Here is a 16,539-nt window from a genome sequence, read left to right on the forward strand (position 1 = left end):
TGCTTCTGCAAGGCCAAAGATCACTTAGTTTAAGGAGGTTTAAGGAAAACCTGACAACCGTTCTTGCCAAAACCGGGTGAGCAGCAAGGGAAAGCATTGACAATCTCACAGCAGAGTTCTGCACCCTCTCTTCCCCTGCTCTGAGGTTTGTTGCTGTTGGGGCAGCTGCCTGGCCTGTGGTCCAGCGAGATGGACCCGTGGCTGGTCCCCAGCCCTGCTGCCCCCTGCCCAGGCCGTCCCCAGCCCTGCCGGCAATGGTCCTGGCTGGGGCTCAGGGAGGTTCCTGCAGGGCTGCACGGGAGCTGGCACCTTACCCCGGGCCTCCAGGCCAAACGCAGTTTTGGGGTGATGTCCTGCCTCTTGGGGCTCGCTGTGGGGTTTTGCCACCTCCTACTGTTTCTGTAACACTATATGAAGCTGCTTTGTCCTTTTGGGACGGCTACATGGGACAGGGTTGGATTTGTGGATCTGAGGTGTTGAGCAGCAAGACAGGGACTCCGCGAGCAGCACCCCTCTGCTGAGGTCTCCCCTTGTCTGTAGAGCATTGCATGGCTGAGCAGCTGCAGCAATGGGCTTGAAAGAGCACCACACGTTTTCCAGAGCCTTTGGGAGCCCAGCGGGGTGGGTTGTGGGCAACAGGACATTAGGTTTGCAAAGAGATAGCTTAATTTGAAAATTCTTCAGACAGTGGGAAAATTCACATGCTGCAGCTAAATGCCCCCTGGATCTAATGACATTGCTTAAAAACATTTTAAATGAACAAAACAAAGCGAAGGTGAGGCTCCTTGGGAGGTGGAATGCTGCGGTTCAGTATAACAAGTGCCGTGGCCTCCGCAAAACCTCTGAAAAATGACAGCACCTTTCCAGCTAATTCACAAACCACAGGGAACTGGAGAATGATACAACTAATTGAAGATTTCTGAGGTCTCTACGGCAAGCTGTGCCCATGGGATTAAAAAAAAAGCAGACACTAATTACAGGCACAATTAGTGAATTAGTGAATTGTTTAGTATATGTCTGTGTGAATTAATTAAGTATTTCCACAGAAGTACTGCAGGAGCTTGAGGTCCAGTGGCAGGAAAGTCTTACAGACACACCAGCAACCAGAATTAGGAAACATGTCTTGGTTGGATCCTTCCTGTATAATCCTTGTTCCTAATTCTGTGACTTGTGCAAATGAAGCTGATGTCTTGCCTTCAGCATTCCTGAGAGTCTTTCTCATCTGGAAGTTGTGAAATCATAGATGATCAGAAGATACTGCTCCAAGGTTCAGAAGCTAGCTAATCAGTGACATGTTTATTTAAACAATTATTGGAAACCACCACTTGGTGAACAAAAAGTGAAGGGAAGCAAAGCACTTGGGACATGCAGTTTCATTACTTGCTTACTGCAGCTGCTTCTTCTCAGTCTGCTGAAGCTTCCACTTAGAAGATGATATACAGGAGAAGGGTTCCCAGGCATCCCAAGGAGGAATGAACTCAAGTGCAGACACGCTGCCTTGGGCTGTGCTCCATCTCTGCCGGGTCAGTGTCAGAGCAGATCGGAGGGCCTGACCTGCTTCCCACCCACCTGGGCACGAGGCTGCTGTGCCGGATGGGGAAGTGTCCCCGGACCCCAGCAAGACTCATGGAGGGAGGACACGCTGCCAGGCTGTGTGGCACGGCTGCGTGGCACGGCTGCGCGGGACCTGCTGGGACACTGTGTGGGGAGGGAGGGGGTCCCCGGTGGGCTGCTCAGATGCTGCTCTGCCAGTGTTTGTCCACCTCTCCATGGAGGCAAACTCCCTTGCTGCCTTGGTAGGCATTCCCCGAAAACTGTCTTGCTTCAAATCATAGTGGAGCTTGCAGAGTGCTACAGGGTGTGAGAGTCCTGCTGTTCTGGAGCTGAAGCTGTAGGGGACAAAAGAGGTGTGCATCGTTGTCTTCCTTTGCCCAAGCATCAAAAGGGAACCAATGCCCACATTCTCCCTTGCTGAGCAGCACAGCGTTCACCCGTCACTCTGCGGTGAGGTCTGTGGGTCACAGGCTCATTGTCTGTGCCCTTCATGCCCTTGCTGCAGTTTGTACAGATTACTTCTCCCTAAACCTCTTTTCTCTTGCCAGGGAACGATGGAGTTCCCAGTCGTGGAGCACTAACCCTGAGTGAAGCGAGAAAGCTGCGAGCCCGGGGATCTCTCGGCTCCCGGGCCGTCTCAGTCCTCGCGCGGCATGGTCCCAGTGATACGCTCCTTTGGGGCTGGCACGTAAGGAAGAGGAGAGTCAAGGTCTCTCTGATGTCCGGGGCCATCAGCACTGCTCTGCCTGCTCCTTCTGACAGCAGCACTGCCGGCTGCTGGGAGAGACAGAGACAGGGACGGCCTGTGCCTGGTGACGGATGGGCAACACCTCCCAGAGAGCAAAGCTTTTGGGTAAAGCCTGGGAGAAAAGACATCATTTTACTGGTTAAATCAGTCTTATGTTTTACCTACGAATCTCTTATTGTCTCCGTAGATGGGAGCTCTGTTAATGACTCTCAGTGTGGGTTTCAAATTGTTACAAATTGGGTAATAAATAAAAAATGTTGGATGTTTTAAAACTTGCTTGTGAGCCCCTCAAGCACATGTGTGCGAGGTATGTGTTCAGAGGCAACCCCGCTTGTACAGGTCCTGCAGCAGAACAGGCATGGAGCATGTTCTGCCGTTCTGAACTGATGTGAGCCAAGATTTTATCAGGAATTGTTGGTGCACTTGTTGGCACATCTGCAAATGTACATGGAGCCCAGTGCCACAAATGCAAAAGTGAGTTGACCCACCTCTCTTGAGGAAATGCTTTGTCTTCATTAGTTCTTGGCATCATCCTGTTTAAAGCACTGTTTTTTCTGCATCTTTTTCATTCTCGCTGAGAAAAGGATTATGAAATTTTACAATGCAGTAATAAACTATTATTATTTATTAAATAAGAAGGCCCTGTACAAAAATAGAAGGAGAATTTAATCCAGATGCTATCTGTTGCAAGGGCACTTGAAATTCCAGATGTTGGTAGTAAAATGTGGTCTGTAATTCATGCTCTTAGAGACAGAAAATGCTCCTGGCTGGGTAACCTGGCCCTGCTTAGTGCGGTGGTGTGTTTTTCCGTGGGCCAGCCCATGTTTAGAAGTGGTTGCAGTATCTAACTGTAGGGTTCAACTTTATCCCTTTGCTGAACATACTTTTGTGTGTTTTTATGGCTAAGAGCGAGACTGTAAGCACATCAAATCAATGTTGTACTTGTTTTATGAAGGTAATAAACCAACGGCTTGCAGAAGTGGGCAGCCGCGTGCGCAGCAGAGCAAAGGGCTCGGGAGCCCTGCAGTGCCGGCACTTGTGCAGCTGTCAGTGGCCAGTGTCAGAAGAAGAATAATGGCAGCATGTTCAGGGCTCTTCTATCCCCCGCTATTCACCGCTCGTTCCCTTTGTGCGCCTCAAGCAAGCCTTTTTCTGGAGGTGCCATTTCATGTTTGATACTGCCCCCAGTGCTCTGGCAGCCGGAGGGATGCTAATGCCTTTTCAGTCCCAGACCAGCTGAAACGTCTCTCCCTCCACGGTGTGAGATGGCCTTTCCTGGCTCGGAGCCTCAGACCTCAATGCTGCTGCGAGAGGAAAATCGTCTGATCAGATTTACCTTCAGTGACGATGGCTTCTCAGCTCTGCACCTGGTTGGAAAAGCTTGACCTTGTCTTCGGCTTTATCTCTAGCTGTAGCTACTGTAAATCATCCCAAGGGTGAGGGCTGAACATCCCCAGAAAGCACGGACTTGCTAAAGCCAGGGGAAGACGGGTGCTGCGGTGCGGGTGGTTGCAGTGTGTGGCTGTTGTAGGCGGATGAGGAAAGATTAGTGCCGAACATCAGCAGTGCCAGATCAAGAGGTCAGAAGCATTTTGATGATGTGGGGAAACAATAGATAATAATAATAGGTCTCTCTGGGTGTGGAGGCTACGGAGATGCCAGACATCAGGCTTGGACTAACCAGGACTAACTTTATTTATTATTACCACAGATGGGTTTTGTCCTTCCTATGTGTCCCCTAGTGCCACCCGTGAATGGAGACTGCAGCCATTCCCTGAGGTGCTGACAGCTTCCCTGGACACCTTCTGTTTTTTCATACCTGCCGAAAAATGCTTTGTCTTCCCGAAGGATTTATGTAAACTGTTTACACATTCGGACACCTGTAGTAGTGGTAAATCTCAGGTTACGTGAGTTGAGCTTTTGCCTGCAGGACCATGGCACCTCGGCTTGAATTCATTGTTTAAAAATGCAACACAGCAGTGGGATAAAGTGTGTTGCAACACAAGGTGAGCGTGTGCCAGGCTTTCTTACGCTCATGGGGAGGCCGTTCTGTAAATGGCCTTGAGCCACCGTCCTCATCCCTTCTGGGAGGACAAACCCCTGAGCACCCCTACATGGGGGGGAGCAGGGGGGGATGGTGCTTTGGCCACGTGCTGTGAGCTGGCTTTGCAGTGCCAGGGTTTGGAGGGGAGAGCAGATGGTTCGGATGTTCCGTGGACATCCCTCTGGGAGCTTCATTCCCTTTAAACCCCCGAACACACAGATGCTGTTTCTGAACTTTGTGCTGGAAGTATCAGGGGAGCGGGATGCCGTAGCGCTTGCACATTGGGTGCATAATAGCTGTACAATTAGCAAGGTCTGGACCAGCACTCCCGAGGCCCGTGGGAGTTTTCCTGGGAGGTCCTGGCACTCCGAGACCCCCCGGGACACTCCAAGTGAGACATACTGAGCCCAGACCCAGCGGTGTGCATATCCAATTGCAGTGTGCCTCCCCTCCCACTGGCATCTCTCCGGGTATGGGCAGTGGCGGCTGATCTTGGGGCAGAGCTCCCACCGAGATGGACTTCTCCGCACAGTAATTGGAAAATGCTGATGCCTAATGCCCACCCTCCGGGGGACACCTCTTCAAAGCCCTCGTGGGGCTGCGGCACCGACTCCTCTGGGGAAGCTGCAGCTCCACAGGGGAATTGTGCTCCTAAGGATCACACAGAGTGTCTTTTAAGTGGAAATGACTGTTTTTTCACAATTAGTCAGAGCAGAAATAATTAAGCAGGGCCACAGCCATTGTTATCTTGTACCTGATTGCCAGAGTTCCCCCTGCCAGGGGTTACTTCATTGTGCTCTTCTGCTAGCTTCCATTTTCTTTCCCTAAAAAGCTGATAATGTGTGTTCCTCCCATCACAAGGGATATGGAAATCTCAGAGGAGCCGCTTTTGCACCCCAGGTTGGTCTGTGGAGTTTGTGGGCAAATAAATCCCAGGAGTAGCTGCTGGGCTAAACGGAGAATATACAGAGGGGTGGCAGACGGTGCCTGTGGGTGTCTGGGCGCATGTGGAGAGGGAGCAGCACAACACCATTTTAGAAATACCTTTTTCTGTTTGCATTTAACCTTTGTCTTTTTGCTCTTGAAGTGGAAACTGTGCTAATTCGTCTGGGATGCTGGGAGAGCTACTGGGAGGGGATGCGTCCATCAAGGGTGGATATCGCCATCCCTCTCCGGTCATATGCTGAGCACGGCTTGAGCGCTGGAGGGCCCAGCCTGGGCGTTTCTGAGACTTCCATGAACCCTACATTTTTAGCATTTGCAATTTCCCTTTGCACATTGGCCGAGCCGGGCTGCTTCATTCGCATCACACCAGAGTCTGGTGCAGCATTGTCCTTCCTTTGCAAGAGGAGTTTTGATGGCCAAGATTAATTCAATGCCAGTGGAGCAGCAAGAGGCATTAACCCTTCATCCTCAGCTCATGGGGCACCGAGCAGTGAGAGGACCCTGGCCAGGGTGGCAGGACTCCCCATTGCCAGGGACGGGTCCACAGCTTCCCCCTCAGCTGTCCATGTGTGAGGACTGGGACAGCCCGGGCTGCACGGGACACTTCCTCCAGCACCAGCTGCCTCAAAGAGATGCAAGGCGCAGCTGGTGATGGACTACCCCCGTTGTAAGCAAGGAGGAAGAACCCAGGCTCGTCCTTCTGGCAAAGCAATTCTGGGTTTGGATTTCTCTCCACTGTTGTGAGTGGATTTCAGCCTTCCCTGGGGAGCAGGGATGGATTCTGTCGTGCCTGGCTAAGAGTTGGCACAAAGGCTTGCAGGTGTCAGGACAGCGTGGCTGATTTGGATTTGGGAGGCTGCAAGTTACCCCCCTCCAACGGTCTGTGAGTATTTACAGAGGGAGCAGATTTCTGATAAAAACAGACACAAATGTAGGTATACCAAGGTCAGCTGGAAACAGAAGCTCGATGAACTCAGGCTTAAATGGAAGGGTATTTAACTGTCGAAACAACTTGCTGGTGGCCGTCAGGCATTCTCCATCACCCCTTGTCTCCCTGTTTCCAGGCTGAGAGGCCATACACGGTGGGTTGGCGCAGGAGCCCTGCGTGGGTTCTCTGGTCTGCCAGGGTTCAACATCCTTACATCCTGTCCAGTGTTGAGACTGATGAGCCATTGGTTGTCCCCTGTGCCACAATTCAACAAGGAAGAAATAAACACAAGAATGATTTATTTAGTTTAGTTTTTACAGGCTATAATAATCAGCCTCCATGTCATGCTCTGGACAAAAGCAGCAATTTTGCAATGCTGTATTACGATAAACAGTGCTGTCAGTGTCCCCGGACACACACCCCAGGGACACGTCTGTGCTGGCAGCTGCCTGGAAGGTCTCCCGGCCCTGTGTGCGGGCTGGTGGTGGCCAGGCTTCGCTGCAAGCCGGGGAAGGGACACTATTGAAGGATGCCCCGGTTGCTCAGGCAGCCCGGGCAACCTCCAGGAGAGGTACTTGCTATCCTCAAAGCTTGCCTGAAGTCAGTTGGCCACGGCCACGGCCACCTGGGCCTTGTGAGGCTTTCGGCAGCTGGAGCCAGGCTCGCGCCTGTAGCCTGGGCATGAACCCACACTGCCCACGCTGTCCTGGTGGGAGATGGAACCTGGTGGCCCCCCAGCCCCCTACCCCGGGCTTGGCAGAGGAGTGGGGCACCCCAGCCTGCTGTTGCCCAGCCACTCTTTCTGTCACTAAGCAGTTTGCAGATGTGATAACAAGACTCCTAATTTGCTTAGGGAAGAGATAAAGAGAGGAAAAAGAGAAAAGAAAGAATCCAGGCTGAGTGGATTCTAATCACAGAATCACAGAATCTCCTAGATTGGAAAAGACCTGTAAGATCATATAGTCCAATCCTTAACCTAACACTGACAACCCACCACTAAACCATGTCCCTGAGCACTATATCTACACGACACTTAAATACCTCCAGGGATGGGGACTCCACCACTGCCCTGGGTAACGCTTTCCAATGCCTGATGACCGTTCCAGTAAAGAAATTTTTCCTAATATCCAATCTAAACTTCCCTTGGCGCAACTGGATAAGAACCTGGATATCGGCTGCGCAGATCTTGCCTTGCCCTCCTGCCCCCCACCCCCTCCCACAGGAACAGCCTGAACTAATTAACCCTCTAGCACTCCATAATGAAGGCTAATAAACACCTAATGGGTTTGCTTGAACAAACAACCTCCGCACAGGCCTTAGGAAACCCCCAGTGCCATGGCGTGGGGTGGGGGAAGAGCAGGGACGGCGGGGCTGGGGCTGCCCTGCTCCCCCTGCATGCCCCAGCCGGAGCCCCAGCCCGGGCTGCTGGTGACCTGGCTTCCCATGCCTCCTCCTGATCCAGAGGGGTTCCTCCAGAGCCCCGTGGTGAGGGCTGCACCTCCCTCAGTTTACAGCCTGGGTCGCCCCGCTTGCTGCTGGCAGCCCCTGATGCCAAGCGTGGGGATAGTGAGCCCCTGGCGCAGGTTGCCCAGAGAAGCTGTGGCTGCCCCATCCCTGGAGGTGTTCAAGGCCAGGTTGGACAGAGCTGGAGCAACCTGGGCTGGGGGGAGGTGTCCCTGCCTGGGGCAGGGGTGTGGGACTGGAGGAGCTTTAAGGTTCCTTCTAACCCAAACCATTCTATCATCATTCCATCACACTGTCCGTGGAGAGCGCTGCCGGCCCTGCCGACCTGCGCGGGCTCCTCTCGCCAGCCCTGCCTGGCCAGGCTTTCCCTTCCTTGCCTCCCTAGTGCCTGTGGCTTTCTCCTGACCTCGGCCATCCCGTACCCTCTCACCCTCGTGGTGGGGACACCTCTGCTCCGCGGGGCGCTGCCAGACAGCTTTTCTCCAGGAGCCACATGGCATTCTTGGCAGGGCACTGCGCTTCCAGCAGGACTCCTGCTCCCGGCGCGAGCGGGGCTCTGCACCGTGCTGACCTTCCCTGCTCTGCCCTGGACCGGAGCTGTGGGGCACGAGCTCCTGGCGGGCTGTGGGCTGCGGGCTCCAGCGAGTGCGGTGTAGTGCAACGCCGTCTGGTGTTGTCCCTTCTTTGGCGACCCGGGGTATAAGTGTGGTGGAAACAAATTGGGCTCGTTCTTCCTGCGAACGCGGTGATCTGCACCTTGGCCTGTGCATCGCAGTCTGTCGTAGCTGGGCTGGTACAGAGCTATGAACCCAGGCTCTGAGGAAATGCACTCAGAAATATTCTGCTTAAAATACTGGACCAGATGGACTGTGTTTTCCTAACCTTTAGCTGGTTCCAATGTGCAAACAGTTAAGATCATAACATTAACATTTTCTCAGATGTTTTATGTGCATATAAAATATTCTCAAAGAATGTGCTTTTGAATGCAAGGTTTTATCCAATTACAATTTTACTAGAGTTTACAAAAACATAAAAAATATGTTCTCAGAGTGTCTGAGATGCTGCTGGCCTTCATGGTAAACTCTGAAGCCCTTGCAGTGGAACATAATTGCTACTACATGGGAGATGTTTCTGCAATTATTATGATTAGGCTAATGTGCTAATTCTTCAGTCCTGTATCTGCCCACCTCTGAAAATGGTTGACATAGGGGCAGTTAAGAATAAACATGTTCCATCTCTGCACCAAAACCTTCTTTTGCTTTCTGTTGGGGGCTAAAGGCTTGGCTTCTGCAGACAACAATGTTTTTGAAACAGAGACTAAAAATACACTTAAAAGCTCAGAGCAACTCTTCAATGGACTGAGTTGCTTAGCTTATCTCCCAGCAAGTGTAAGAATAGCTCTCTCTCATCCTGCGTGGTGACTGCAGCCTCTTGTAGGCAGGCTTCCGGAGATGGTAAATGAGGGTGAATTTCTCCCCTGGCTTAACTGAAAACCTGAATCAAGAGAGGAGATAAATGGAATTTAAGGGACATTCATGTAAAGACATCTACTGTTGTGCTTTTGGAACAGAAAAGATGGCAAACGCTGTAATCACTGGGAATCTTCTTGGTTTGCCATGTGAATGTGAAGGCTGAGCATGGAAATGTTGATCATGTAATCTGTCTGTTTCTGAAAGATCCACGTATTGCATTACGGCATTTTATGATTCCATGCGTAAGTAGTTCATAATTTTAACAGTCTTATTCCTATTCAAAGATGCTGAATTAGAATAAGCCTGTTAAAATTATATAGCAAGCGTGCATGAAATCATAAAAGAAGGTGGTAAATGACTGCGTTAACGAGCGACAAGCAGGCACTGTCTCCACGCTGCGCACCGTCAGCCAACCTGAAGTGGCTCAGCCCCTTCCAACACAACCGCGGTGCTTTCGAGGGCTGCACCGTCGGGCACCCATCCCTGCCCCGCGTGTGCACTGAGCCCAGGCCATCCAGCCCAGACACCCCGTGTTTGCAAGTTGGGGAACTTAAACAGTTGGGTTAGCTTGATGCAGTTGCACCGTTTCATGGAAGCTCACACACCCCCAAGGCAAACAGAGGTGCATAAAGTCAGTGGGTCTGGATAGCCCACCCGCCCATACCTCTGGCTCGAGGTGGTGTTCTTCAGGGACGCCCACCCCCAGCCCCCAGTGCCTCCGTGACGGCGTCAAGGTCACTGAAACAGGGCGGCAGCTTATTCCCTGTGCTGGGGAGATGCTCAGGGAGATGGTGGAGGCAGAGCGCCTTGGGGGAGCGCACAGGGGTCAGCAGAGCAAACCCAGCAGCCCCCCCCCAGACCTCTGCACGTCCCGGGGGCCGTCCCCGACCCCGCTGGCAGGAGCCCCTGGCCCCACTCCGGGGGGTTTCCCATGGGACTGGCCACACGGGCAGCGAGGCCCCTGCCGTGGCGCTGCTTGGGGAAGGTAATTTGAACCTGTACCGGTGGGTATCTCGTGCAGTGTTTGCAAAGAAAAAACAAGCGCAAAGAACAGGATTGCATTTGGTGTTTGCAAAGTCAAACCAGCCGCTATCCGAAGGCTGCAGGTCCTGCCTCTGAGAAACACTGAACATCACCGCTGCCTGCAGCCCCTTTTCTCCTTGTGTCACCGTGGGCTGTGTTTCCCTGGCTGTAACCCTCAGGTGTCCGTTTGCCGGGTACAGCCAGACCTGGAGGGAGTGTGGGGAACCGGTGCGAGTGCGGGGAGCCCCTGGCACCTGCCCGGAGCATCTCGGAGAAAGAGAAGGCTGCCAAACGAGCTGGGACCCTGAAAGCCCAAGGCTCAGGAGAGCCCATCTGGCTCTTGGGTGCTGCCTCTAACCCTGCTCCGGCAGGGATCTCTCTGGGAAAAGCCCGCAATTTGTGCTGGTTCCTTGGCCAAGAGCGCCTGGGTGCTCCCAGGCACCCTCTGCAGCTGCTTGGACGCGTGCGGTGCTTGCGTGCTGCGTGCCATGGGGCTGCACAGTCCTGCTCCTCTCCTGCCGAGACCCATGGGCGAAGCTGAGATGCCGGAGGGTCACCGAGTCCTCGCGGTTAATGACTGTGCAGTTTTCCAGCCTGACGTGACCAAACGCAGAAACTTGGGGCTCGTGGAGGAGACAGGAGGACTCTGAAACAAAGAGTCTTTCAGGCCACCTAATGCAGTATAGATCCAAGAGGACAAATCGAATTTACAGGCATAGCTTAGATTGGGAGATATGCTTGCAAAGCCAATTTGTTTCATTTTATAGGCTTGAAAGATTCTAAGTCAGGGCTCCCTGTATGGTTTGAATTAGGTTTGGATAGTGGTATTCGGGAAAGCTAGATCTGGAGAGATTTTCACTCAGGGCGATTGTAATCGAGTAGGGGCCATCTAGCATTTCTGCAATGATTTTGAATAAAGTATTCCATATCTACCCAAAACCGAAGCTTCCGCATGGTTAAGAAAATGATGAATAGCTGAAAATGGAGGTATCTCAGAGTGCTGCTTTAAAAGGAAAAAAAAAAAGAAGGAAGCTCTAAGCAGCACCAAAAAATCAGGGTTTTTTTCTTTACCAGTTTGCGTCTGTGCTATTAACAAGCTTATCAGTTTTATTGTCTGTGACTGTGCAAAACATAAAAGCGGTGGGGAGCTGTCGTGTGAAACTTCAGCAGTGAAAAAGGCTCCCTCAGAGCCTAGGGAGGGCACAGCCACTTTATTCTGCAGTTTCCGAGGGACTCTACTTTGACTGCTCCCATGTCGGTGCAGTGCAGCCAACTGCCCCAGAACCAGACCCTCTACCAGTTCACACAGCAAAAGTACGGCGTGGCAGTGTGATGCATCGCACGCTTTTCGGTTTCGGCCCTCCTCCCTTACGTTCCTCGTGTGTCAGGGTGACTCCACTGCCATTGCGGTTCCGGCATTTCACTGCTCCTGGGGAGGGGGGCCGCTGCTCTGCCCGTGCCGCCGGGGGATCCCCAGCACGCTCTGTCCCGCGGGACCCGCAGCATCCGATGCATCGGCAGGAGCCGCATGCAGACCTGGTGGCGGCTCGCAGTCCTTCAGTTTCCACCATCTCCCCCGACTGCCCCTGAGCCGCAGCAGCCTTCTCTCCTCCCGTCACCTGTGAGGCAGGAGAGCCCCGGAGCATTCGCCAGGAGCCACAGTGTTTTGGTGGTGGTCTGAACAGGGGCTCAAGCGCAGGGCTTGGAGCCAGCGGGTCCGTGTCCTGATGGCGTCAGTCCTGGCTCAGGTGTACCCGCTGAGGTTCTCCCAGCGCCCTTCCCTGAGGCAGGACCATCTCACGCTGCTCGGCCGCCTGACGCGAGTGACCAGCATCTTCCTCCTGGGCTGGTGGGAATCCATTTCACCCTTTCCCCAGGGCAAGGAGCCACGATGTCTCCCGAGCCCATGAGCTCTGGGATGTGTTTTGTGCCCGGCAAGCCCAAAGCAGCCAGAAGATCGTTTCAGCAGGGGGATAAGCCCCTGGCTCCCACCACCGAGCTCAGCTGCCAGAAAAGTTCCCCGGGAAGTAGCACAATCTTTGTTTGGTCATTAAAGCAGAAAAAGAGAGAGGGAATCTTAGGAAATGCTTGAAACGATTAGGTGATCTTAACTCTAAGGAACTAAACAAATGCAAAGCAATTCCCCCCCCAGCCCCTCGTGCTGCTGTAGAATGTAATCTCATTTCTAAACACACAATTACAGAAAATAAAAAGAAAAGAAAAGAATAATTAATTTCTGCTTCCTCATGCAAATCCTCTGACCAATCATTTAGGGATCAGGGGCAATTCAGCTTCTTGTGCAAATTCCAAACTGAAGGCCTGAAAAAAGCAAGTGAATGGATTTACTTTTCTAAGAACCAGAATTAACAAAGGTTCCATTTTCCATGGTTATGTGCCTGGCCAGACAGCCCTTGCTGACAAGCTCTCAAAAAACATGTGTTGGCCTGTTGAAAAGGCCCCAGTGTTGACTGACAGACAATTGAAGTGACAAATTGTTTCATTGTACTTGGCAGGGAGAGCGCTGTATTAGATAATTATGGCGAGGAGGGAAGCGACAGGTCACAGGTCAGAAGACACGTCTGACCCTGTTTTCTGAAAGCCCTGAAAGGAACCCGCGCCCGGGAGAGCAGCGTGACGCTGCCAGCGGTTTCTCTGTCCGTTGTGATGATTAAGAGCTAACGAAGATGGAGCGGCGACGGGCTGGCTCCCCGCTTGCCCCGGTCCTGGCTCCCCGGAAGCGGGTGCTGGGGCTCGGTGGCAGCCCAGTGCCCCGTGCTGGCACGCGGTGCCACGAGGAAGAGCTCTCCTGCGGCGCCCGCTGCCCCTCGCTGGCTCCGGCAGTGCCCAATGCGTCGCCTGGCTGCGGCACGATGGCTCCGTCTGACCGTGGTGCAGGCGTGCGGTGTTCCCGACACAGCGCCGGCCATGCTTCGGCATCGGCGCAGGTGGAAAGGCGAGGATCCCGCGGGAAAACAGAAAGCAAAGTATAAATGGCTGAAGCAGGCTGAGGAACGTGGTTCTCGGCTATGTGGTCTCACCGCTGCACCTCAGCCGCTTTGCTTTGGGCCAGTGGTTTCGGCATTTTGAGGTGCGGCATCTCCCCAGGCAGGCAGCACTGTGGTCAGCTGAAGCGCCATTAACACCCCTTTAAACGGGGTGGACAGACAGCTCAGTCCATGCAGGGCAGATCAGGCCCTGGTGCTGCTGGGCTCCGCCGGCGCCAGTGCAAACCCAGTGGCTGCACAAGCGCCTCTCGGGCAGCACTGGACCCATTCGCACCGGGCAACCCCCGAGCATCTCGGCAGGTCCATGTCTTGAAGCGGCAGCAGAATGCGCAGTGTCCAGCCCCGCATCCAGCCGCAGGCAGGTCTCGCTTGGGCACGGATACCTTCCTCCTCCAGCTCCTACGGCTCAGCCGCACTCACTGGTCCGTTTCTTTTGCTGCAGCAGAGTACAACTAATAATTATTGAAGCCTCTCTCCCACCATAGAAATAAAATATGGCATGGAATCACAGCACAGCTACTCCATTGAGAGCGCTGCTCAACTGAGTAATGCCAATAATTCAAAACAGATGAGCCAAAGGCTGGAGCACTGTAGACTTAGTATCCCGGTCTGCCCTGACCCCTGGAACTCGCTGAAAGTTACCTTGAGACTCGCCAGAGCTCTTTGTAACTTCTGTGAGGGTTATTTATTGCAAAGTCATAAATATTTGTTATGGATTTTCTCCATCAATCTACAAAATGAATTAGGTTAGAAAAAATTTATGTATTTGGATTTTGGGCATGTGTTTCTCAGGCAGGCGAGAAAAAGTGGGATCTCCATTGTGCAGAGGACGGGCTGCTGCAGAGCTTTGGGCTCTGCTGCCTGCGTTAATTAATTCCCTTCCACAAACAGCTTAAAATGCACGGTACAGTTGAGAAGGGGGGGAGGGAGGGAAGAGGTTCTTCTTTAAATGTCTCTTAAAATCTTCCATAAAATTATTTATGGGGGAAGGAAAAGTCTATTTCCCTCTCCTCCCTCCCGGATGCCCTGCCAGCCCATTAAAAACCTGAAATTCAGGGGCTGTTGTACCCCAGGAAATCAACCTCGAGCCAACATCTCCCAGTCTCCCTCAGAAGCCGTCACCGGCACCCGCTGGGTGCGAGTGCTCAGCCTCCTCCCTGCCCGCCCTGAGGCACCGCTGCCCCGCGGCAAAGCCACCGCATTTCCCACCCCTTGAGGAGAGGACGGGAGCAGTGCTGTTCCTGCCCTGCAGGCACTTTTCTGGCGAATTAAAAAGTTTTTATTCAGGAAAGCGCTTAAGCAAGACCATAACCAAGGATGCTCCGAAGCTCCCTGGTGCGGGAGGGTTCAGGCACCGGTGGATGTTGCACTCGGGTGGCGGAGTGGGGTCCCGGCAGGACACGGGGTCCCCTGGCCTTGCCCCGGGGAAGCTGGGGGCAGCAGGGTGGGGGGAGAGGATGGGTGCGGGGGGCCCTTCGTGCTCCTGCTCCTGCCGGGCTGCTTCCTCCACCTCCAGGGCCTGGCGTGGTCTCCGGCGCTGCAGCATCCTCCGCACCAGCTTCCAGCGGCACAAAGCGTCTGCCCTTTTGGGGGGTCTGTGGTGCTTCTGCACGGCCGCCCCCGCAGCCCCGGAGATCCTGGGTTTAGCGACAAAATGGCAGCTGCCACGTACCAGGGCTGCTTTTTCACGTGCTAATGTGAAGCAAAATACTTTTTTTTTTTTTTTCTCTTCGGGACTCAGGGGCTGTGTTTCTTCTTTGCATTAGTTTTACAGGAACCCCAGAAAATCCCAGAAGACCCCACAGGATCCCACAAATCATGCCAACACTTTTAAGCTGTTTGCACTCGGGCTAATGAGCTGCTATTTTAAGAGGTTATTGCTAACAATTAAATCTGACTGCTTTTTTTTGTTGTTGTTGTTTTAAAATTGTTTGTAGCAGCTGTGCCTGTCCCCTGTGCAATTTCAACAAGCCCAGGACAGGACCTGTCCCAGTTCCCTGTGCTGGCTTTTCCCTGTCCCCATGTCACCCAGTGTCCATGAACACGGACTATGATGGGGAATGGGTACTTCGCCTGCAGGAGTGACCCTGGGGAGGATGGAAGTTGGCTAAATGCTTCTGCCGGCTGCATTCTTTCGGGGCACGGCTCGCAGAGGGATGACAATGGGGAACGCGCCCCTGCTTGCCTTATGGGTCGCCTTTTCCAAACTGCCCTCACTGTCTCTCCTGCCCTCCTTTTGCCGTTGCTCTGTGGTGGTTCACAGAATCAGAGTGGTCGGGGTTGGAAGAGACCTCTGGAGCTCCCCCAGTGCCATCCCCCCCGCCAGAGCAGGGGCACCTCCAGCAGTGGCACAGGACACGTCCAGGCGGGTTTGGAATGGCTCCGGAGTGGGAGACTCCCCCCCCCTCTGGGCAGCTGTGCCAGTGCTCTGCCGCCCGCACAGGAGAGAAGTCCCTCCTCATGTTCAGACAGAATTTCCCATGTTCCAGTTTGTGCCCATTGCCCCTTGTCCTGTCTCTGGGCACCACTGGAAAGAGTCTGGCCCCATCCTCTCGCCATCCGCCCTGTAGATATTGCTCAGCACTGATGAGATCCCCTCTCAGCCTTCTCCTCTCTGGCTGAACAGCCCCGGGGCTCTCAGCCTTCCCTCCCAAGGGAGATGCTCCAGTCCCTGAGCATCTTCGTAGCCTCTGCTGGACCCTCTCCAGCAGTTCCCTGTCTTTCCTGAGCTGGGGGGCCCACACCTGGACACAGTGCTCCAGATGTGGCCTCACCAGCGGGCCACATGGGGCAGAGCAGAGGGGGATGATCACAGCCTCGACCTGCTGGCCACAGTCTTTATAACGCACCCCCGGAGACCATTGGCCTTCTTGGCCACAGGGGCACACTGCTGGCTCATGGGCAACTTCTTGTCCACCAGGGCTCCCAGATCTCTCTCTGCAGAGATGCTTTCCCGCAGGTCAGCCCTTCGCTCACGTGGTTTCCCCCGTCTGTAGCTCCCGAGCCCTGGCAGATGCCCCGCTGGCCCTGCAGACACGGACCTGGGCTGCGTCGGGGGGGACTGGGCTGTCCTCACAGCAGATTGCGGGAGCTGCCCCGCGGGTGTGCAGGAACGGGACTGGATGAGGTGCCTTTCCCCCCAGAGAGCCACACTGTTCCCCCTGCTTTTCTGAACTCTGTCCCTGGCTGGCAGCAGTCCCTGCACCCTCCCTTTGATTAAAAGTCCGCTGGGAGTGCAGCATCCTGCACCTCCTTTCAACTGCGGCAAAGGGGCTGCGCAGGACCTGGCAGCCTGTGTGTCCCTACGGTGATTCACATGGACGGCAGGTCCTGCTCTCCCATGTCTGTCCGTCCAG

This window comes from Vanellus vanellus (assembly GCF_965231255.1).
Source record: "Vanellus vanellus genome assembly, chromosome: 26".
NCBI lineage: Eukaryota > Metazoa > Chordata > Aves > Charadriiformes > Charadriidae > Vanellus > Vanellus vanellus.